The sequence below is a fragment of the Fukomys damarensis genome, unplaced genomic scaffold (genome assembly GCF_012274545.1).
Source record: "Fukomys damarensis isolate Sample0158 unplaced genomic scaffold, DMR_v1.0_HiC HiC_scaffold_28, whole genome shotgun sequence".
In the NCBI taxonomy this organism is placed as follows: domain Eukaryota; kingdom Metazoa; phylum Chordata; class Mammalia; order Rodentia; family Bathyergidae; genus Fukomys; species Fukomys damarensis.
The window spans coordinates 35481046-35506626 of NW_022900940.1; the positions used below are offsets into that span (position 1 = coordinate 35481046).

Here is a 25581-nt window from a genome sequence, read left to right on the forward strand (position 1 = left end):
GCTAAGGGGGGGGGGGGGGGGGGTCTTGCTAAGTCACTATGTAGCTCAGGCTGGGCTTGAATTTGGGATCATTCTGCCTCAGTAACTCAGAATATATATTATATCTTTCAAAGGAGTCAAATCCCCCTACCTAAAAATTCAAGGGCTTAAAGTCTAAGAGATTCCAGGCTTTACTGAGTTTCATTACCAGTAAGTAAACCAGGCACCAAATCCTAGACTCAATTTCTCCCTATTACTCAGAAAAACCCACACCAAAATTTCCTTGGGGATTGAGTCCCAAATACGCCCAGTGCTGTCTCTGTTCATGGAGAGCCAGAGGAGACCTTTCAAAGGAAAGCAGCAGTCTGAGCCCATGGTAGAATTTTCCATGCCTCACTACCCATCTGCACAAGCCAGAGCTGAAGTAAATACCTTTTCTCTACTTGAATGAACCTCCTCACATTAGAAACCCATGATAAGAAAACAAGGCCAGGATGAGGAGTGGACCTAGATGGAGCCAGGAGCCTCTGGAGGAATTCCAAGTACTGGAGGCACAGACTTACACCCTTTCCATCCTTAAACACTTAAGAGTTCATGAGGACAATTTTCAAGACTATTCAATAAATATCTATGGCACAAAGTAAGACATAACTGAATTTTTGAAGCTATTATTAAATCTTGGTTTTACTGGCCAAAGACTTCGGATTTAAACTTCAAGTAGCCAGTGATACAGAGCACAGAAAGATAACCATCATCCAAAATAGAAACAGTTAATGGAAACAAGAAAGGTACAAAGTGCTGTGGGGACTCAGGCAAAAGGGATCACAACACTCTGAGACCCATCAGCCTGGAGCTCTAGAGAACGCTGCACATTTCTTCAAGGTAATCTCAGAGATACCTCAATTTCCAGAGGTGGCAAATCTGAAAGTGTTGCTCAGCTCAGTGAGAGTGCCACCATCCATTTGTCAGAAGCCAGGGAACATTTCTGACCAATGCACCTTTCCTATTAATGCTGCTTCCTAAATCTCAAACTTACCTCCTTCTTTCCTTTCCACCACCACATGTAGGAGTTTCTCCAAGGACCCGTCCTGCCCTCTAATCCATTCTCCTGTGCAGCCATGGATCTGATCTTGATCCCTGCCTGCTTAAAGCTCTTTAATGTTCTCCCTTCCCTCTCTGCTAAGATGGTCTACAGGCCCTGTAAGGACTGTCCCCTACTTCCCAAGTCCCACCTCATAACCTGTGTCATTCTCCCCCCAACACTCACACTGATACTTCCCCAACTCCAACATCTACTGGCCCTTTGTCTATGCTGTTCTATTTGTCTTGAATACCTTCTCTCTTTGTCCTCACTTTGCTTAGATTCAGACCAATTGTCATGACCTGGATATTTATACTAATTTTTAATTCTCCAATTAGATGTTTTCACAATAGCATAAATCAGTCCTGTATGACACTTGCATTGTTGCAATTTTACATTTATTTCTTTTGTTATGTGGGTTGTCCCACTAGACTATAACCTCCTCGACAGAAAGATCAGTACAATTTCTGTTTGCTAGTGTCTATCACAGGGTAGGATACTTGGCAGATACTAAATAAAAATTTGCGGAATGAATGCATATACAAAAGTTATGAGCCCAAGGTCACATCGGTGACAGTAGCAGCAGTGACTGAAGCAATGACTCAGATTGAACTTCTTTCTTTTCAGAAAGGCCCCTGTAATTCCTTTTCATGACCGTTTTTCTTTTATTCTTCAGAAGTTTAAATTGTGTTTGCTCACTTCACATTAGAATTTCATTACATAAAATTTTTACAATATAAAGCTTTATCACTAACAGGCAATGCCACAGGGCAGGGTAAAGATTAGAAAAATATCAGTGAACATACCCACTCCTTTCATTGTCTTCACTAATTATTTATAGTTAGGTTATTAAAAACAATTGACTGGATTACTCATAATGAAGAATTATAACAGCATAAGACACAAACATTAAAGAACCTTAGGAAAACAGAAAGTTCTTAGATGGGGCTCCTGACTGCAATGAGAACCCAGAAAACTGAGGGATAAGATCATAGGGTACAGTGAGCAGCTAAGGTTGGCCATCACTGAAGGGCACAGGTGCCTCGTACTGACCACACCTTTTCCAAATATCTCTGCTAGCTTAGTAAATGGATTTCAAGACTAAATCAAGTGAATAACCTTTCAAAATAAATCTTCTTTAAAATAATCTTTTCTGTAATATCTCTTTCTCTTCTTCACTCAACAATTTTCTATTCCTTACACACCAACCACTACAAGAAGAAAACGTACATCGCGTCTCCGCCTTTTGGCTAAGATCAAGTGAAGAAGAAAACGTACACTTAGCCCCGAGGGAAGGGCTACCCTCATCTGCCCCGGGCTTCCACATGCCCTGAGAATCCCATGGCTTGTGTCCATCCTGGATCATTACCGACTGCCATTTGCCCTGCTCATCAGTCCCAGATTCCTCCTGTCGGGGGCATCCTAGAGCACTACCAACATGCCAAGCAAACAAAGCCCACCTGAACCAAGTGGTGTTCCTCAGCTGTGCACCGCCAGGGTTGTCTCAAGTCTTTTCCCTCGCTACTTTTACCTGTCTTGGGCAACAGATGACTTTGTTTCCTTCATTAAAGAAGGCCATGACTCTTCAAATTCCTACATGGGCGTTTCACATATTTTTTTATTCTCCTCTAACTGCTTCGCTATCCCACCAACCTCACTCTCACCTAAAGACCTTATTTCTTACTTGACCCAGAAGGTATCAGAAAGGAATACTTCCTTATGTCCCAGTTTGCCCTTTCCAGATGCATTCTGGTTGGAAGTGCACCTCTCTATAGTCTAAGACTAATATCCCTGTCCATGCTCTGGACCCCATGCCCTTCATACAGCCTTCAAAGTAGCTCTCCATCATTTCGACCCTCTATCTCCCAAATATTTATCTTCTACCTTGCCACCAGCAAACTCCCCCTATCTTCTTTTCAACTTAAGAAGTTTCTTTGACTTCCTACCCCACATTTTATCTTTATATTGACACATCTGTTTCTCCACTTAACTAAGCTCTCAGAAGACAAAGAACTGTCTTATTCTTTGATGTACCTCATTACTTAGCATGGCCTACACAAAGCAGGTATGTGAAACTAAGTGCTGAATAAATGAGTAGAATATGTGGAAATGTGAAGTCAAAGGCCTTTGGATTTGATATAAGAACCCCAGCTGCTACTCCCAGCCTCAGCATTTACTAGGAATATAAGCAGTCTCTCACTTTCTGTCAGTGTCAGTTGTAAAATGAAAGTTCTGCCTAGGCTATCTCCAAGGCCTCTTCTAGCATTCATAATTCTGTGACTCCAGAACCTCATGACATGAAAGATCTGTTGAAAGCATTGGAAGGTTATCCTAAAGACAGCAGCAGGTTCTCATCTCCATCAAAACAAAATGATATACACTTTGATGGCAAATATTTCATTCAGAAAATCTTTAATTCCGAGAATGTTAGATCCTGGTGAATGTTATTAGAAAAACCTTAGGTAATTTGTTCAACATAGATGATTAGATTGTTTGAAATCTTATTTCCTTTTAAGTTCTTTCAATGTGAAAAGTATTCAAATTGTAATTCTCCCAATTATTAAACATTAATATTTATTGAAATTATTCTCTGTATATTAGTTGTCCTCAGAGGGAACAGAGAAGTGAGGTATATTTTCACCCTCAGGAAGCTTAAAGTACAGTTAAGAAAATAAGATTAAAATACCTTTTAAGAAATGCTAGAAAATGGTAAGGCTGTTCAGCAAAAGCTTTCAGGGGAAGGTGAGGCTTATGCTAGATGATTACTTACTTATCTATACAGTCGGGCAGCTTCAATCATTTGCAACTCATGGATTATACAGACAAGGGGAAAAAATGAGAACCAAGACCTGTCATGTAAATGTACAAGATCCCAATAATGAACGTAATTGTACTGTATACCTAAAATGTACCAATAAACTCAATAAAAGGAAAAAAAAACAAAAAAAAAGAATGTAGACAGGTAGAATAGAGCAAAACAAAACCTAATCCATGAGTTGCAAAGTGATTGAAATGGAAACTTGAAGCTACCCACACTATTTTTTAAAATGAGTTTGGTACACTACTTTAGGCCAATAACGTTTTCCTTCTTTCTGATCTTTGAATCATCAATATAGCGCAATCATTCAAAATGTCATTTATTTTCATTATATGCCAATGATCCTAGATGAAGCACTGCTTTACACTTCATAATAGCGGAATCCTGGAAGCAGCCTATTTGTCCATCAACAAATAAATGAATAAAGAAAATATAATATTTATATACAATGCAACACTACTCTACCATAAAGATTTAATAAGTAATTTGTAGAAAAATGGATGCACTTTGAGAGCATAATGTTAAGTGAAATAAATCAGACACACAAGCTTAAATACTGCATGGTTTCTCTTACATGAGAAACCCAAAATATAAAAAGCAAAATAGAAGACAGTAGTACGAAGTAGGGAGATAGATCTTTCTCAAAGGGGAGTGAGATAAAGAGACGAGAGGAGGAGGGGGAAGGGGAAGAAAAAGGAACTCAGATGTGTTACACACATGTACCAACTCCCTACAAGGAATGCAAAAACGTACTAATTAAAAAAAAAGTGGTGCTTTAACTATTTACTATGTTTCAGGGAATAAACTGCAGATAGAATTGTTTTGCTTGCACTTTTAATTTGTTTTATTATAATTGCATTTTGAATGCTGTATCCACGTTTACAGTATACAATGTAAATTTTCAGACACCAGAAATAAAATGCACAAACATGCAAACACTGAGTATATAAGCTGAATCGATGTGACAGTTCTATAAACACTGTTTAAAAATCTAGCTTTATAATTATATATAATTAATGGCTTATTGCTCATTCTTTTCTTAGCTTGACTTTTTTAAAGTTTTATGGTAGTTAACTATTTGAAGAAGGGAATAGCAGAACTACTCAAAAAATGTAAATGCCACTGAGTGAAAATAATAGCTTAATATTGTATGAAGTTAACAGTATTGTAAAGTTCATGTAACAGGTATTTTACAGTTCATCAGTATATTATATGAAAATGATAAATCAATTCAAAATTTAAATTATTTGCAGTGAATCTTTTTAAGTTATATAATTCTTACGACCCATCATAAATTCTAAAACATATTTCTATATCTACTATGAAAGATACAATGGTTCAAACATCACAAGTTTTATTATGTAACATAAGAAATCCTATTTTGTTCAAGTTAATTCTAATGCTTAATAGCATTAAGTTTTCCCCAACGAATTATTTTCTTATACAAGTTAAATATTCACTATTGGGATAAATTTCAGTGAGATCAACACTAGTTCACTGAGGTTAGAAATGACTAAATTCCAAATATTTAACTTCTGGCAAATTAATTATAACACAATACATTAAAAGTAAGTCTTATAATTGTGAAGAGAAAGAATTTTAACAGCAATCTCCTCTGGGCACACATCTTATGCATTTTACATGCATTTTACACAGCTAGGCATATTACCACACAGAGAAAGAAATTACCTAAGTAGTGCCTGATTAGAATGATTTAATTTTCTACCTTTTCAATTTTATTTTTATTAAAATTTATGTAAAGTATGAATTAGATTTCCCAAGGCTCGGACAAAATACCTGAAACCCACAATTTAAAGGAGGAGAGGTTTACTTTGGTTCACTGTTTTTAGAGCAATACATGGCTGGTTGGCACTAAGGCAGAATTGGCATGACAGAAGGACAAGATGGAAGAAAAGTACTTGCCCCAGGGCAGCCAGAAAGAAGAGAGGAGGAAGTGGTGACAAGGTCACACCCCCAGTGTAATCCCCACCCCTAACAGTACATTCATCTATGGATGTGTATATCACCCTAACCATCTAATCACTTTCCAAACACAGACTCTGAGGGAGTGTCTTAGACCTAAACTATAACATTATTCATGTTTACTGTAAAAGTTTAAAAAGATAGTAATACATGAGGTGAAACGACCCAGGTTTTATCTTTTGCTCATAGGTAAATACAGCTATTACATATATATTTCTCCAAGAATAACTGTAATGCACTGTGTGTGAATATGTGTACATACAAGTCCACCCTCCACTTTTTTAACAAAATTAGGACCATGTGGTACACACAGTGTTTTGCAATTTGCTTCATTTATTTAACAATCTAACTTGGACAATTTTTCCATGTCCTTACTCATAAAGCTCTCTTTTTTTTTAAGCACTGTTTAATATTAATTTCTTAGATATAATGCAATTTATTTGACCAATTATTAACAGATAGATACTAGAATGTTTTCCAGTTTCTCCAGTCTTTAAACAAGATTCAGTGAAGTCCCTCTGTATTTTTAAGAAGCTATGAACAGCAGAGAACATTTTGAGACAGAGAACAAAAATATCCTACACATTATTAAGCTGCCCTTAGTAAATTGCCTAACACTTACAACCAGTACGAATACCTATCCCCCACTGCATTCTCCAACACAAAATGTATCAGTATTTAAAACCTTTGCTTGCCGGGGATTTAGCGCAGTGGTTCGGTGGCCTGCCTTGCAAGCACAAGGACCCGAGCTCAATCTCCGGTACCAAAAAAAATTTTTTTAAATAAAAAATAAAATAAAACCTTTGCTCATTTTACATTATCTTAATTTGATTAAATCTGCTGTATTAATTTAAAACTTTTTTGCATTAATAATTAGATATTCCACATTAGGCCATCATTTGCATTTAGGATCTATACAAGACACATAAAAATTATTGGGCAGGGCTGGGGATTTAGCCATCTACCTCACAAGCACAAGATCCCAAGTTCAATTTCCAGTACCAAAAAAAATTATTGGGCAAAATATGCTTCCAAAGACATACATTTTGTTATAAAAATAAAGCACTACTGTAAAAATTTAGAAAACAGCCAAATATAAAGAATAAAATTAGGTATACCATCTTTGAGGAAGTAATGTAACCTTTTATTCTATGTACATATTTAACATCCATGCATTTTTCTCCAGATGTGATCATACCATATGCAATTTTATATTTCTGCTTTTTTGAGTAAAAATAACAGAAATAACTTTCCTCATTCATGATTTTTGGTTATTATGGCTTTCCTCATGATAGCCCATCCTGCTTTCTCCTGGGTGTAATTTTATCTTGTTTTTTTCCTCTTTTACCCAGCCCAACATCACTCTACAGAGCCAGTTTCTCCCTTACTCTTCACTTTTACTTTTTCAAATAAATTTTGCCATTGTTAACAAAACAAAATAAAACTAAACATGATTTTTATTCAACTGTTAGTACTAGAAATTTTACTTCTGACTTTCCACTATTACAAATAATGCAGAAAAGCATCACTGATTATATTTGTATTTTGGGCGGGCAAAGAAATTCAAGTGGTCAGAACTAGTACTGCAAAATAATGAACAATGTGTTATAATACCAAGTTCTAAAGTTTCTACCATCTGTGACATAAGCTCCAACAAAGGCACAGTCTCATCAAATAATAAGAGCATATAAATAATAACTTAAGCTCTAGCTTTTTGAATTTTCCTTAACAATCTTGTATTAAGCCATAGAGAGGGATTCAAAACATTCACAAGCTGGGGATTCAGCTCAGTGGCACCACTACCTGCCTTGCAAGTTCAAGGTCCCGAGTTCGATCCCCGATACCAAAAAAAAATTCACAAAACAGAAAACATACTGTCCAAATTCTCTGACAGATCTAAACAATCAAAAGAATTTACTATACATACAGAAATGTAAAATGCACTTCCACAAAATATTTAGGCTAAAGAAAAAATTACAGTGGAAACCACAAATGCCTTAAAAATAAACAGGGTGGGTGATTTAGCTCAGTGGTTCTGGTGCCTGTCTCATAATTGCAAGGACCTGAGTTCAATCCCCGGTACCAAACAAACAAAAGGTAAAACAAAAAAACAGTATTGTACCGTTTACTAAAACCTATGTGCTAAAACAAAAGTAGTATTTCGTGAAATTTTTAGTCTTAAAATCATATTGAGAAAACAGGAACAATGAAAAGTAAGTGGCCTAAAATTTCAACATATAAGGCTATAAAAAGAAAATAAAATATACAGAAAACAGAAGTTAATAAAGATATTTAAAAAGATAGATGAATGACAACTCTAGAAAAAAATGAATAGAGTTGATCAATTAAAACCAAAACTTAGTAATTTGCAAGGACAAATAGAACAGATAAATCTTTGGCAACATGAATTTCAAAAGCTAGAAAACAGAACTGTAATGATTACTTTTTAGGTTCAGAAAATAGAAATAATTTTAATATGAATAAATTTTTAAAAATAAAATACACAATTTGTCAGGAAATATAATTATCAAAATTAGCTCAAGAAGACCATTGAGATGGATAGCCTAGAAAATAATAAAAGTAAGCAAATATCTACTCCTTTAAATAGCACCAGGCTTAGGGCATTTTAAATGAATTATTCCATATTTTCTAAGAATTCAAGGACATAAGAAAAAAAATGAAAGACACCCAGCTTATTTTATGGGTCAGGGTCTCTCAAACTTAGCACTGTTGACACTCTGGAGAGTCTCAGGGTGCAGAGGAGAGGCAATTCTCTGTATTACATCTACATCCGATGTGTACTAATATTTAAACCAGATAATGACAAAATAAAAGCAAAGCATACATTATTCCGACTTATGAAGAAAAGATTCAAAAGGCCTAAATAAAATATCAGTCAAGCAATACATCAAGAATAAGCAGAATTTATTCCAGAATTATAATGGTAGATATATAAGAAAAAATTATATGAAGACAGTTAATATATTAACAAATTAACAGAGAAAAACTATAGGAGTGTGTTAATCACAGCAAAGGATCTGATAAAATGCAAAACACATACAGATAGTAAGACTCTAACAAATTAGCAATAAAAGTTTTCCTTAATCTGAAAAAAGAAATACATGAGAAACAAATGGGAAACTTTTTAAATTTTGTTTTGTTTTGGTACTGGGGATTGAATTCGGGACCTTGCACTTGCAAGGTAGGCAGTGGAACCACTGAGCTAAATCCCCAGCCCAGGAAACTTTTTATTTAATGATGAAATATCAGAAGCTTTTCTATTAGAGAATAAGACTTCTACTAGACAAAGTAGTATCTCAAGAAAAAAAAATCAATGTAAAATATACATATTAGTAAGAAATTCACAAGATCCTATATTTGCAGATTTTTAAACTGTCTATAAAAAGAGCCAAGAGAACTGGCAAGTAATTAAATCTGATGTCAGCAAATACAAGAACAAAACCAGAATTATTAGCTTTTATATACATGAGCAGTAACCAATTAAGAAACTTAAATAGAAATAAATCTTATTCAAGAATTATTTAAAATACCTCATATGTAATCTTGTTATGAAAAAATATATAAAACTTTTCTGAAGGGCAAAATAATTGAAGAGACATGTTTTGTTGTTATATAGGATGACTCAATAAAATAAAGATGTTATTTTCCCTAAATTAATTTTAAATTTTCAGGTAATCCCTAATAAAATCTCAAATGAAATTTGCAAGGAATTTGAGAAGCTGACAAAAAAATTAAAGCAACTCAAAATAAAATAGTTGATTCAGTATTAAAAAGAAAGATCAAAAGTCTTGCTCTAACAGACAAAACCACAAATAAGCAAACTCCCTCCCAAAACAAAGCATGTATGAAGAAGTGGTGATTAAAACAATATAGGACCAGTGTAAGAGTAGGTGACCAAAACACAAACTCCAGAGAAAGTCTATGAACCCTGTGGAATTCAAAATATAATAAAAGCGCATCGCAACCACTTGCAAAAATTATTAAAAAAAAAAAAGAAAGAAAGAAAAGAGAGTCTCTTCACACAAATCACACACTCATAAAAATTTCTGAGTAATTAAAGACCTGAACCCAAAATAACGGAAAAGCAGACCTGACTACATAACTTGGGCAGCCCAGTACAATATGAAAATTCAATACTTTCAAGAGGGCAGCAGAGAATTAAAGTGGAAAGGAAGATGATGGAGTTTCTCAGCAAGAGGAAAAATAAATTTGACTATACCTAAGTTTAAAACATCTGCCTGACAAAAAACACCATAATCAAAGTTAAAAGACCAAGACTAGCCAGAGCAGAAAACCTCTACAACCCATGAGAAGATTAATAACTCAAATATATAATGTCTACTAATCAATAAGAAAAAGACAAACTCAGTGTTTTAAAATGAATAAAAGATATGAAAGGACAACTTTCGGAAGAGGAGATTAAAGTGCCCTTAAACAGGGAAATCTGTTGGCCTTCATTAATACTATGCAAAGGCAAATGCAAATCAAAACACAATTCCCTCCCCACTCCCCACTCCCCACTCCCCACCCCTCACCCAGCCCTCTGGGCAAAGATCAAACCCCAAGGCTCATACAGTCTAGGCAATTACCATGCCACTGAACAACCCTAGCCAAAAGAGATGTTTTGATCACAGATAAAACTGATAATAAGAAGTGCTGATAATGCATGGCGAAACGGCCTGTAGGAGGGCATATTGGCACATTTGAGAGGACAACTGGGCAATTCCAAATCATACCTCTTGCTTCCCATACTAGTGAAAGGCTTTCACATAAAAGTTCACAAGGAAACACATCTGGGATTCTACTGCTTAACTGTTCATAATAGAAAACATTTACGGTAAAACCTAAATGACCGCCAACAGCAGAGTAGTTAAATAAACTATCATATATACATGTTGCTTGCAATACATGAATACGATAAATGTTCTGTAGCAGTTAAAAGAATGACGTAGACTCCTAATTCATATGGACATGAAAAGCCTTCCAAGTTACACTTTGAAAAGAAAAAAAGTGCAGAAAAATAGAATATGCTACTATTATTTAAGATTTTCTTTGAGAAACCACATATTCCATTTCTTTTCACAGAAACATATATGTACATGTGAAATACTTAAGACCTACGAAGTCTAACACAACACTCACTAAACTCATAAACTGCCTTAAGTGGCGTCTTTTCTGGAAAGAACCATGGCTGGGTGACAGTTAAAGGGAATTTCAGCTGAAAGCTGTAATGTGTGATTTTTTTTAATGACATTCACCAATTATGTAACTAAAATACCTTTTAAAGTGTGTAAGCATGAAATGACCTATTCTTGAGTTTTATGATAATACACTGCCTGGACAGCACTAAACAGTTTCAATTCTCTTATGCCAAAGTTTGTCCATTTCAGAGAGGAAGAAGGGAAGTACAAATACTTTTTTGAGACCTCTAGAGAAATCTTTCATAGTATGATTATTTCTCATTTCCCCATCATACAAGAAGAACTACTGAGTGACTTTAATATCACAAGTCCATCCAATAGTCGCACTGCCTGAATTGTCTGCTGTGGTTTACAGCAAACTATGACACAGTTGGCCTAGACATTGCTTAGCAAGATCATCTCTGTGTCAAACAGCAGCAATTTGATCTCTACTATATAAATACAATGAGACTTCAAACTTACAAAATAGGGAATCTTTTCTGTATTCATTCTCACTTGAACAGAGTTTCAAAGCGACACTGAAAATTTTCCTCAGTTGGTAATAAATTCATTTACTTGCTAGACGTTCTGCCTCTCTCTAATATGGTATGTATCACTAAAGTCTCTTCCATTACATCAGATGACAGCAGTGAATGAATACCAACAATTTTTTTAATAAAAACTTTTTTGAGATACAATTTACCTATCACACAATTCAACTATTTAAAGTGTAAAATTCAATAACATTTAGCATATTAATACACTTCTGCAATCATCACCACAGTTCAATTTTAGAACATGTTAACACCCTAAAAATAATCTCAAACCATTAGCAAATACCCCCAAAACACCTACCATAGCCCTAGGCAGCCAGCAATCTACTTCCTGTCTCCACAGATTTGTCCTACTCTGAACATTCGATATCAATTAAGCCATAAATATGTACTCTTTTGTGCTTGGCTTCTGTAATTCATTATAATGTTTTAAAAGTTTTTCCATGCTTTAGCAAGTTATCAGTACTTCATTTCTTCTTGTCAAACAATAGTCCCTGGTATGAATGTACCATATTTTGTCTAACCATTAACCAGTTGATGGATATTTGGGTTGCTTCTACTTTGGGAAGATTGTGGAAAATACTGCCATAAACACTCCTGCCTATGTCAAAATGCTTTTGTTTTCTAGTACCGGAAACTAAACTAGGGCTTTTTCACTGAGCTACATCTCCAGCCTTACTGCCTTATTTTCCTCTTTTTTTTTTTTTTTTGTCTCTAAATTGCCCAGGCAGGGCTCCAATTTGTGATACTTCTATCTCAGCCTCCCAAACATGGGGATTATAGGCATATGCACCTCCATGCCTGGTTTTAAAGTGCTAAAGAAATACTAAACAATTCTACATAAATGCATTTAGAAAGTAAAAATATTAAAACACGGTTTTCTTTATTCATCCCTAACAAATAACTTCAACGAATTAAATGAGTTATTTTATAAAAATAAAAAGGAGATATTATTAATATCATACTAATCGCAATTAACTTCCAAATTAACTTTCTCTTAAGTACCAAATTTAAGAAATGAATTTCTGTGGCTGAAAAAATACTCTTGGTCAGAAAATTAAGTTTTTTATTGGACTTTTTGAAGAGAAAGGAACAAAAGGGCTGGAAAGTAAGAGGGAGAGAAGTATTAAAATCTTGCCAATCAATAGGGTAAATTACCAACATTTTAATGGAAAAAACTCTGCAATCTTACTTGGAGTAAATTTTTACAATTATTTGGAACAGTAAAATAACTGAAGACAAAACTATGGAAAAGCAGAGACTGTTTTGTCTCTAAACACTTCCACCCCTTGGGTGAAATGAAATGAAATGCCCTCCCACAGCAAACAGGTACCAGATAGACAGGGTGAAAGCCCATCTGGGGGCTTTCAGAAGGGGCTTTCTGCTGACGGTTTTAGTTCAAATCTTAATCCGGATCTTCAGCCTCATTTACCGAGTGTGAGCATCATCACTTCTCCTTAGGAGCACACATTTTATGTGGTCCAATCCCACAAACAAGAGTTTATAAAACACCTTTATTGACAGCTGTTTTAGCAATGTTGGTTGAGTTCCCATACAAAATAAGGATGATCTGTAAGAAAAAAAACTTTAATCTTCTATTCATTTATTTATTCTTCTAATGTGGAAAAATCAATATGAAAAGGTCTCTACCTGATTATTAGCCAATTGAAAGGCAGAGGGAAAACCATTAATAATTTGGGGGGATTGAATCCAGGGCCTTTGCACTGATCTATATCTCCAAACCTTTTTTTTTTATTTTTGAAGGCTCAAACTTGGCATCCTTCTGCCTCAGCCTCCCAGAATGCTGGAATTACAGGTGTGCACCACTATGCCTGGCTACTAATTTTAAGTATTATAATTTAGTAAGAAATGTAAAACTTTATGACAGGACTTAAGAGTTTTTATGAGCATTCTGATCAGGTGCTGATAAAAAGTATGGAATCCAAGGGAAGAAGCCACTCCATTGCATTTAAAGACTATACACACACAAAAACTAAAGCCTTAAAGGAAAAACAATTTAATACAATTTTAATAAAACACTCCACCATTCAACTAGAACCCCAGATTTTCTATATCATGTGTTACAACCCCAAATTCATAAAAACTATGATAAAAATAACCCTTACAATCTCAGACCAACCCAGATAAACCTCTTTGATCCATAACATATCTGAAACAATGTATGCAGACAACTTAAAAGGACAGGAAACTTACTGTCGAAATACTAATTAAAGCAAACAAAATGATTCAAATTCAATAAAAATCATTTTGAAAACATTTATTTTAATCCTCCCTCCCCCCAATCTAGTCCATGAAGAGAGACAACATTAGCTGAAGGAGAACAGAGATGAAACAATTCCTGGAAAATTCTGAAGGGGTTTCTGGGACACTGAAAAGCTGGGAAGCCCAGCAAGTGGAAGTGGGTGCTCTGCCTCATCCTGCAGCTTCTCTACTTCAGCAGCCTCCCCCTACTTCAATCTCCATCCGGCCAGTTCTCCATCCTCCACTTAAATCTTCCTAGTTCCACAAAGGCAACCTCACTCTGAAAGAACCTTAACATCAACAAGAAGCCTGCTACTCTTACAGGTTTCTACCCTTTCTCCCACAATTAACATTTACAGATAGCCCTGTTCCTGTATTCAGTAAAAATTATTTGTTGGCTAACAAAGAGACTGATGTGAGGGTAAAAGAAAGCAAAGGACTGAAGCTCTCATGAAATAACTAGCAAAAAACTCAGAGAGCGAGAGAAAAGGCCCAGGTAGCTGAGCAGACTGAGATGGTGCAAATAGGTGATGAAAAGTTTGAAGTACCACGCGGACAGAGGATGCAATGATGATGGACCACAGTAGGAATTTTAAAAGACTAATATGATCTTCTTTACACCATATTATCAGGCCAATGCCCAACCTACAGATAACAGGGGCTTAGACCATGGTGACAGCAGTGGAAGGTGATGCGAAGTAGTGAGACCTGAAAATTTTCTGAAAGGGGAGCTGACAGATAATTCCAGTGGACTGGACATGAGGTGCGAGAACAAACAAGGTTGTTGCGTTAGTTTTCTCAGGCAGTAATGAACAGGCTGGGTAGTTTAAACAAGAGAAACGGATTGTCTCACAGTTCTGAAAGCTCAAGTGCAAGATCAAGGTGTTGGCAGCGTTCTCTTCTTAGGCATCTCTTCTTGGCTTGTAGATAACTATCTTCTTCCCATTTGTTATCTGGCCTTTGTAATCTGTGTCCTAATCTCTTCTTAAAAGGACACCAATCCTACTGGATTAGGTAGGATCTACTGCAGTTACCTCACTTAATCTTAATTATGTCTTCAAAGGCCTGACTCCAACCAAATACAGTCAAATTCTGAGGCATTACGTATGATTTCTGAGAAAACACGATTCAAAACATAACAGGTGCTATGTTCCTGGCCACCTGGAAAGAAGGAAAGCTATCTGAGCCTACTTTTAAATAATAGGTAGACTTCTGATATGTGGAGAAGGACATCAGAAATAGAAAGATCAACTAACACATATTGAGTGCTTGTTGTGCATAAGGCACCATGCTAAGTATTTTACGTGGATTGCTTCATTTAATCCTTACAGGATCACTATAATGTCAGTATTACCACCTCCATTTAGAGATCAGGAAGTTGAGGCTTAACAAGGTTATTACAACTTGCCCATAGTCCCATAGGTTGTTTAGTGGAATAAAGAAAATTAGAATCCAAACATTTTGATTGCAGTAGTCATTCCCTTAACTGATTGCATGGTTTCTAAAAGAAGACAGAAGTTGAAGGCACAACTTATAATCAAAACTAACCTTAAATCTGACGCCCAAGAGATCAATAAGTTCAATGTCACTTTTTTACAGAAGGAGGCATAGATAGATATATAAGTTAATTATCTGTCCAAGCTACTTGGAATAGACCTTTAGTAGAAGTTATTTTATTTATATTACTAAAGTAACAGAAACAACCTAAATATAGTTGATTAGAAAATTATAGATTAATGTTATAAAAACCCATGCAACCATTAAAATAATTGATGTACAGCTACACTGATTACATGCATAGATATCTGTGCTAGACTCCATTTTTTAAATCAGGTGATAAAATAAGATTTTAGAACCATCCTTTAAATGTATATTATAGGTTGCCGGGCGTGGTGGCGCACACCTGTAATCCCAGCACTCAGGAGGCTGAGGCAGGAGGATCGCTGTGAGTTCGAGACCAACCTGGGCTACATAGTGAGTTCCAGGTCAGTCCCAACTACATAGTGAGACCCTGTCTCAAAAAAAAAAAAAAAATGTATAGTATATGTTAATGCAAAAGCCTAAATGAATATGCACTAAAAGTATAGAAAGTAATTTATACTTTCTTTTAAAATCTTTTTCTTGGTACTAGGAGTTGAATCTAGGACCTTATACATCCTAGCTACATACTCACCCCAGTCTTTTTTTATTTTCTCCATCTTTCTTTTTTTTGGTATCAGGGATCAAACTCAGGACCTTGTGCTTGTGAGGCAGGTAACGGCACCACTGAGCTAAATCCTTGGCCCTCATCATTGTATTTTTTAATAGTACTTATGCATTCTTTGTAAAATCTGAAAAATAATGTTACTGACAATCTAGTAAGTTTCTTAAAGCCATTTCCTTTATCATCTTCTGTTGAAACTCCTATCCAGCTTAGGGCTCTCAAGACTGTCTGGCACTAAAGCCTTCTTGGAGTAACTTCTTTCAGGCAGCTGCATGAACCCCACGTAACTCGTGAGGCCTCTGTCAATGGTAGGGCTTCAGAGCTGGCTCAGAGTTTAACTGTTCTCATAGTTAATAACCCATTGAGACTCAGAGAACCAACTTTTCACAAATGAAGTATCTGACCTCAAGAAGTGCAAGAATATCATTCAGTAATAAAATCCCACTTGTCAAGATTGTCACTTGTGTCAAAGTGTTAGGAATATAAAATAATGCACCAATAACAATGTTTAAAAGTAGGAGACAGATGAGGACATGAATGAGAGGACAGAGAAAAATGCTTAAGGGCAATCCAACCAAAAAGTAGTGGTAGCATCATACTTAATCCTTATTAATTCAATCTAGCTGGGCAGCAAGGCATTACTGGGCTCATTATCCCACGCTATATCCCACAAAGATGAAGATAAGTGAGGCATGACCCCTTACGAACCACTATCATTTTTAAACGAGTGGTCTATAACACTGTAACAAACTCTTGTCTCTTTATTTAGTGGAGGTGCTCAAATGAAGAGGAAGTACATTTTCTTTACAAATTTTCTTTATAATTTTCTTCTTTGCTTTTGGGAAAATCGAAGGGAGAGATGGAAAGATATGAGAATACAAAAGGAATAGCGAGAAGGAAGTCAGCAAAAATATGAGTGAAAGCAATATAAGTACTGAGAACAAATACGAAATCTGAAAAAGACAGAACAACCCAGAAAATGGAAGTGTCCTGAGTAAACAATCTTGTCTGGCTGCCCCGCAAAACAACAAAGGAAGGCAATAGGAAATGTGTGGACACAACAAAGGAACATCTTGATCTCCAGCTCTAAGCTTCAGTCCTGGGAATGATTATCAGTGACCCTGGCCAGGAAGGATGTTCCTCTTTCTTCAGGGTTGTTTTCTGCCCTGCCAGAAGAAAATGTAAGGAAGAGATGACCTAGGACCATTCACCTGCAGCCTTTTTCCTTTATTTGCTACCCTGGATGCAGGAAAGCATTGACAATCTAACAGTAGGAGCTCGGTCTCTAAAGAAATAAAACAGAGCTGCTTTCCCCTAGTTACAGAATCTGTTCACAAACATTTGGACAAAAGAGAGCAAGGTACCCTCCTCGGCAGCTTCTTGCTCAAGATTTCCAACACAGGACTCAACTAGACCGTAGGACAATGGGGCCTCAGACTGGGGCCCACGGTTACAGTAGAGAATGCCAAATCTATGTTTTTCAAAATTTTTTTTGTAAACCCGGATAAAATGTAAGAGTTTACCCAGCAACCCTATATACATTCATGTGAAACAGAATTTTCTCTTCTAGTCCATTTGGTTCAGTTTTATTTGTTTGCTTGTTTTTAATGAGTCACAGTCACAGCCTAAGAATTAGACATGGTGTTGTGGGAGATTAGAAGAGAGTGACTGAGCCTGCTGAGATTCAGAGAGAGCATTCTGGAGATGAAGTCTGTGCCGAGGGGAATCAAAGTGGATTAAAGAGGGAAAGATATTACAGGCAAAGCAAACATCATGAAGCTCAGAGGAAAAAGGACGCAACATGTTCAGTGGATCTACTGGTATTGGATAGTTCAGAACATACACTGTGACACAGGAAGGGTGTCAAATTGTGCTGAATAGTCAGAAGCCAGCAGAGGCATCCTCGTCATGGAAAGGTGCTATGGCCAGTGCTGCAGGGATAGAGGACCCAGGTGCTTGGCAGAGGAATTTTAACAGAGAATTATCTAATTTGCCTATTATAGAATCCAGTCTAGCCATGAGGTGGCTACAGTTAAGAAAGACAAAAAAAAAAAGTTAAAATAATGCAACAATGGAATTGAGAGGTGACAAGGTTTTTAACACACTGAGTGAAGGAGACACTGGACATCCCAGTAAAAATGCCAATGGACAACAGGGGGAAATTGAGACCCATGAGCAGAATGGATAGTTAAAACTGTGATGGCAAAGTGGTGAGAACAGAAGGCCAGGGATTGACTCACAGGGGCCCCCTCTTCTCAGCAATAAGAAAAGGCTGAGAAGGTCAGAGGGGATGGAAAGCTATGGATGGGGTTATAAGCAAACCTACAAAACACAGCTGAGCAAGGATTAGTGTGACAAGACTGGCAGACCTACAAAATCAAAAACAGTACCAGATGTAGGAACATCAAGAGTGCCATAGGAGGAGCTGTACAGCCACCCCTCCTGAAATCCTTCTTGTGGGCTCGTCTCATGCTACACGCATTCACTCTTCAATCTATGTTTATTATATATGATTATATGTTTTATCACATTTGATTTTTATAACAAAAGGCTATCATGATCCCAGTTTTAAATGTGAGGCTTACAGAAGTTAAATAACTTGCCTCATGTCACTCAAGCAGCTTTGTAGCTCAGCCAAGATTCAAGCCCTCATATATCTCATGCTAAGATCTATTTTTAAGGGACCAAGTTTTATAGCATGACATTTAGTATTTGCAAAAGCAAATACAGTGTGACAGTTGTGGGGACACAGGAAAAGAGACAAGGAGAGAGCTGGCCTTTTCTTCAATTAAAATAACAATAAGGAAACTAAACAGAAAAGCTGACTAGTGTAGGATGTGAGCAGCAAACACATTCAAAGGCTCAGACAAGGGGCAAACAGACAATGAGACCAGACAAGGGCTCGAACTAGGATGGAGGTGCTGAACAGACTGGAGGTTGGCGGGAAGGGAAGGAACGGGTGCGCTGTCTAGATATCTTGCACAGCACAGTAATTCAGATACCTCCTGTCTTCCTCACTTAATGAGTCCTTTTGTTATCTTTTTCTCCTCCAAGCTGGATTCATCTGGAATTTTGATTGCTAGTATTTCAAACATGATTTTCAAAATTTTTATAGAATGAATCTTTTTTCATACAGATCTAAAGGCCTGAGGGTCCACCAACACACCAAAGCTTCTGTATTTTGTCTGCATCCTTACTCCCCTACAGAATGGTAGTAACATTTATTTCTTCTCCTTCTCTACTGCCTGGTATCAAATATTTTTCGGAGGTTTTCTAAGATAAGTTACTTTGCGGCAAAAAAGATGGAGTGAAAACAGTGAAAAAAAATCACCTCAATGAAAATGTTGCCATATTCTGCATAATGTGAATAAAATGAGACCCTAGACTTTTGTGTATTCAGAGGCTCTAAAATTCTATCATAATTTGTGTTTCTTTAAAGCCTAATCCATCTTTATTGCCTTTATTCCAGAAATCTGCCCAACCTGATAGATACAAGTAATTGTAGAATGAAAAAATGCTCTCTCTGCACCTGGCCCCTGAAGATCATCTCTTCTGAGGCAGAACACTGTAGTCATGTAGTCTGGCAAAACTAAGTGCAGAAATCAAAGCTCAAACTCATGACTTTGACCTCATTAGTTCTATGTACCAACAAACTGAAAAGCAGGCTTTCCTAAAATAAGCATTTAAAAAGAAAAATTCACAGGCTAAAGAGTTGTATTTGTTGGGCCAGGGATTTAGCTTAGTGGTGCCACTGCCTGCCTAGCAAGCACAAGGTTGAGTTTGATCCCCGGTACCAAAAAAAAAAAAAAAAAGATTTATATTTGTTTCTAAATCACCATCTCTAGAAGACAAACCACTACTAGTTTGAATCCAGCCAAATCGCAACAACTGTTAGATTCTTGCCCTAAGAGAACATGACAAGCAAGAGTATGTGATCGCCCACTCACCTTTAGCTATGTACAGCAAGACTTAACACTGTACTTCCAACACTTGCACCAGAATGTATGGGCTTCAGGTGATTTTTACAATGCGAAGACATAAAACATAGGGTTGCTCCAAGCATTTCCAAGAAGACATCCTGTGTCTTTTCCATCAAGATGCATCTAAATACCTCCTGCACTATTATGCAATAATGGGTTACTATTTCCTAGTTTCATATGGAAATGTATCCAAACAAAAGACCAGTCAAAACGTGTTAGGAAAAAAACTGTTTATACATAAGTGTCCACACACATGGGCTGCTTTCCTTTAAAGGCTGTGGATTCCCCTTTCTATAAGCCAGGCCACTCTTAGCACAGGTGAAATATTAAGGCTTGATCTGAGAAGAAATAGCTGAAGTTTCTTGTATTTTTTTCCAACATTATTTTTTTCCCCTATTATGTCTCTTTTCTTTTTTAGCAGTGATCACTGAAATAATCCCTGGAAGTTGACTATAACTCTAAGCTCTAATCATAATTTTATAGTCCTTTAAAAAAAGCATTGACATGGCTCTTTTGGGTTTTATTTGATTTGAACTATTATTGTTAACAAAAAGGAAGCATTTTTTAAGACCAGTAACAGTGAGGAGGAAATTGAAATGCAGGTAAGAAAAACACACACTACTAATTTCTAGTCAAGTGTATAACTTGTAGTCACTAAAATATGTAGCCGTAAAGGTTTTGTTAAAGGCTTCAGCTGATTTTCCAGATTCTCCACAGCAAGGTGGGGGTGTGTTTCATCTGAAGAGGTCAACCATCCACAACTAGCAAATCTCACCTAGCCGGCAGACTCTAGAAGGGCAAATGGATATTTTAGGAAAGAAACTTCCTGTTCCTTGATTTATGTCATTAACGTAGCAAATATCTAAATGTACTAACCATAACTGATTCACCATAGAAGTGACATATGATCCTTGTCCTTTGCTTGGAATCAACTAAGGTTAGCCTTGTTAGAAAATCACCACCAGGCTGGGAGGGATTTAGCTCAGTGGTTCTATACCTGCGCCTCACAAGCACAGGGACCTCAGTTTGATTCCAGGTCCCAGGAAAAAAAAAAAAAGGAAAGAAAAGAAAATCACCTCCTCCTAGACACTCAACCTAATCTCAGGTTTCAGTTCACTGATTTCATTTTCAGTATAACAAACTCAGTGACAGAGAGTGCTATGAAATGTAATTGTATTGTCACTGAAGTTTAAGTAAAGAGTTCCTATCTTGCCCTGAATACAACTGACTCAAAGGCAGATCATATGAAAGCCAAATAATTCTGATCTGACCAGTCCTCCTCGGCTTTGATTATACCAGTGGTTTTCAATCAGTACTGTTCCATTCCTCCACCCCCAGACATTTAGCAATATCTGGGGGCATTTTTTATTGTCATAGCTGGGATGGGGACTCAGCGATAGGTAGAGACCAGGGTTGTTGTTATCTTATAATACAAAGGACAGACCCCAACTAAAAGAATTATTTACCCAAAAATGTTAATGAACCTAAGGTTGGAATATACTTCTTTCTGCACAATATCAGAAAACTTGTACCATCAAAAAGACAATGATTTCCAACAACCATATCTTCCTGATTTCTGTAGGCCAAGAGTAGACAATATAACCTTACTTTTCGAAAAAATATGGTTAGCCCATTGAGAAAAAAACTACTTATAAAGTAATATATTCATTTTCATGGTTAACCAACAGTCTTATTTAAAAAAAAAAAAAGTACACAACCTAAAAACACTTATCCAGGGAAACAACTTTTGTTCTTTGGTTCTTTCAGGAATGAAATTACACTTAAACTTTCAAAAAACTCATGCAAAATGATAAACATTTAACTCATCATGCTTGCTTTTCTTTCTGTCCACTTTTAAAAATTTTTAAACAAACTGGCAAAAACACAGAACAAACAAACACAGAGTTTATCAAACAGATATACATAGCACTCTGGGTGGCCTGAAAGCCACAGAACCCCACTACAGAACCCCACCTCACTCTTGCAAACAGCCTGCCTGCACTGGGAACCAAGGCTTCACTCACGACAGTATCACCTTGTGAGAAATCCAAAGTATAAAGAAATTAAACAGCAAAATAAAAAGTAGATAAAAGGATACATGGAGACGAAGAAGTGATAAAAAATAAATTAAAATGTGTTATGTACATGTACCAACCACCTTCCTGAATGTAACCATTATGAACTGTAAATATGTACTAGTAAAAATAAGACTTTAAAAACAGAAGAGCCAACAGTACACACAAAGCAGCCCCTCCGAGACAAGCTCACACGAAAGGTCCTATCATTGGACACCAACCTAAATTCCTTAAAAACAGGCAAAATGGGACAATGCCTTCTCTCGGGAAAAACCAAGCAAGCTCTAAAATTAAAAAAAAAAAAAAAAAAAAAGACTACCATTAGGTTTCTAAACTATATCTAAAAGTTGAGGAAATGTTTTTCTTACTGTCAAAATGATAAACATGGGGGACTGTGGCATTTTATTTTCTAAGACTGTTTAAGTAATTTTGAGGCTTCGCTTTCATAATATGGGTCAAGATTCTGCAACCTTTGGTCGTGCTCTGATTGCCTCCACCTAGTCAAGAGAAAGTTGTCTTGGACCTTCTGCACAGAAAAGAACCTTTGAACATACAAAATTCAGAGCCATCATAAACCTGAAAAGTCATTTCAAAGTTAATTTATGTTTCAAACAAGAAGGATAACTTTGAACTTTAAATGAAATACAGGTTGCAACCACATAAACCATTGGCAATATTTATGACCTGGACTTTCTCAAACATCCCATATTTCAAACATTCTATTTTTTTGACCACATACAACATAGTAGGCCTCAGAAATCTAACTCAGAGACTGCCTTTCCCATATATATTGCATAAAAATTTCTTTGTTAGATTAAGATGCCCTGATTTGAGGCTCAGAAATAGTTATTACTTTTTAAACTACTGACAGTTAGAAGTACATTCCTCCAACACACATCATATCACAAAACTGATGAATTAAAGATTTAAAGGTAGAAAATGAAAATAAATGTGAATATTTATATAAATCCCAACATGTATGCAACATGGCCGAAAAGGGACTTTTGGACTATAGGCAGGAGGCACTAGCAAAAAATTTTATTACATTAAAAAATCGTTTTGATTAACAAACAAAAGCACAAATAACCAGGCCAAGAAATGTTGCAACAAAAATGTCAAAGAATGAACCAAGTAAGTATTCATATAGCTCTCAGAAATAAAAACGACAAGCAGATCAAAAGAAAAACAAGCAGAAATCCACAATTCACAGTCAATAAACATGAAAATATTCCAACCAAACTAATGCACACAGAAAAGCATATTAAATTTTTTAAAATGTGAAGCATTGTCCTAATTGCTAGTAGGCAAGTAAATTGATAGTCTTTCTGCAGACAATTTGGCTACATTATTAAAAGATTTCAAAATGTATTTCCTTTGACTCAGCAATTCCACCTTCAGGGTTTATCCCAAAGAAATAATAGGAAAGGCACATAAACATGCATGAATAATAATGCCATATGCATTACTTACAATATTTTTGTTAAAAGTGAACACCCCCAAGGGCTGAGAGTCTTTTGTCTGTATTTTCATCTTGTAACAGGGACTGGAGGCTAGACTTGCAGATGCCCAATGGGTTGCTAAGCAGGATTAAGGTTGGCATGTCTGCCATCATTTTATATTTCTCCTGTTGACCTTAAAACTTTAGGTCATATCCCTGTTCAGCTCTGCATACAAGCATGCTAATTACTTAAGGTGAACCTTTTCAAAACCAACTACCCAAACTACAATTCAAAATCCACTTATTTATTGCAAAGTGCCAAAACTGTAATTAAACTTGAACACTGAGATTTTACTTTAGAAAAAAACTTGGCTCATGTGCCAACATAGAAGGTTGTGCTCGCCCACTGCGACATGTTCGCCATAGGTTCTCCACCCCTGATTTAAAGACTGTGAATTACAAGGTTCATTGGCCTGAGGACACCAAGATAGGAGAAACTAATTTTCAGGATTTGCAGGGGCAGCCAAGTGCCAGCTTTAACAATGTCCAGTTCCAGAGCCCAATGTCTAGAAGTCCCCAGTCATGACAGTAAACCTGCAGCCCCTTGAGATTCCAAGAAAAGCAGAGCCTCACAGAGCATCTTGTGATGAGGTCACCCAACCAGCAGAAACAATTACCCTGTGATGAGACCTGAGACTGCTCCCCTAAACTGGAACCATATTCTCGGGGTGGGAATGGGTTAGCTAGTATAACCCACAATGCCAGCTATGTGGACTCCCTGGCCATGCAAACCCCCAACCCTTTTGTTCTCCTTTTCTATAAAACCCCAAAGCTTTAGACAGACCTTGAACCCCTGCTTTTCCCACCATGGCCATACTGACTGAAGCTCCTTTCCTACCCCTCACCACTGCTCATCTGTTTGACTGGCATTATGGGATGGGTGACTGGTCAAGCCTGGTCTGGTGGGACCCCGGGTAACAATCCCACCATGCTAATTCTCGACGATTCCACTCTTTTAATGACTCTTCAGTGCTTACTTCTCTCCATCCGCATGACCATCATCAATTCAGGTCACCATCACCTCTCACTTGGGTTACTGCAGCTGCTTCCTAAATAGCATCCTATCCCTTTCTAGTTCATTTTCCATCCAACAGTCAGGGTGAGATCTTAAAAACCCAAGTCAGATAACCTTACACTTCTGGCAAAAAGGCTCAAGTCTGAACTCCTTAATAACTGTGAAAAACTATGCCTACCCTGACCCACTAACCTTGCTCACCTCCTCTCCTCACCCTATACAAACATATTCAGGAAGTTCCTCAAATGGTCCTTGCTGCTCTCAGGACATGCTGCAGTCCCTTCTCCTAGCATGTGCTTCCTCACACTATTCTACAATTCCCCAACCTATCACCTCCAACACATTCTTTAGGGTTCGCATTGGCAGGCACCTCTCCTGCCTCTCCAGAGTGCCCACGGCACACTGCGCTTATCCCCAATCACCCCACTGGCCACACTACTTTGGAATTAGCAGTTTAGCTCCATCATTAGTTTACAGGTACCTCAAATCAACTTGGTCTTTTCAGAAGACACAAAAGTCTTTGCATGTCTAATAGCTAGTTTCCTTTCTCATTTACATGAGTCCTCCCATCATCACATCAGCAATATTTGTTTTGTACATGTTCAACTATGCTGAAAGGCCTAGTACTTAGGGGTCAGTTTGGTGATATATAAAAGCGACACATTTTAGCGTTTTTTAACTTCTTGGGTCTTTGCTGGTTCTTTTCAAATAAAGTCTTCTTCTCAGATGAGATTTTTGCTTGTTTTAGCTCTCTTTTTATTCTTTTAAATAGAACAAATTATTAATCCTAGCAGCAGAACACATTATAGGAACCCTTTCACAAACTAAGTGTATTTTTTAAAGAGTTCCTTTAGTCTAGCACTTTTTGTAATAATAAAACATGACAAACAACTTGTTATGGTTTAATCTGGATGTGCCCCGCAAGGCCTGAT

The 25581-nt window shown here is 36.7% G+C and overlaps 1 protein-coding gene across 2 annotated transcripts in view; it reads right to left on the reverse strand.

Annotated features, from left to right (window-relative positions):
* Positions 1-25581, reverse strand: part of Plcl2 (phospholipase C like 2) — a 174059-nt gene that overhangs the window by 102329 nt on the left and 46149 nt on the right. Inside the window, exon 1 of one of the 2 annotated variants that reach the window (XM_010612788.3) lies at positions 20029-20147. The exons of the other annotated variant lie outside the window; for it this stretch is intronic. The gene's annotated coding sequence lies outside the window, so the exon portion shown is untranslated. Of the gene's footprint in view, positions 1-20028; positions 20148-25581 lie in introns of those variants that run through there. 2 annotated transcript variants of the gene reach the window in all.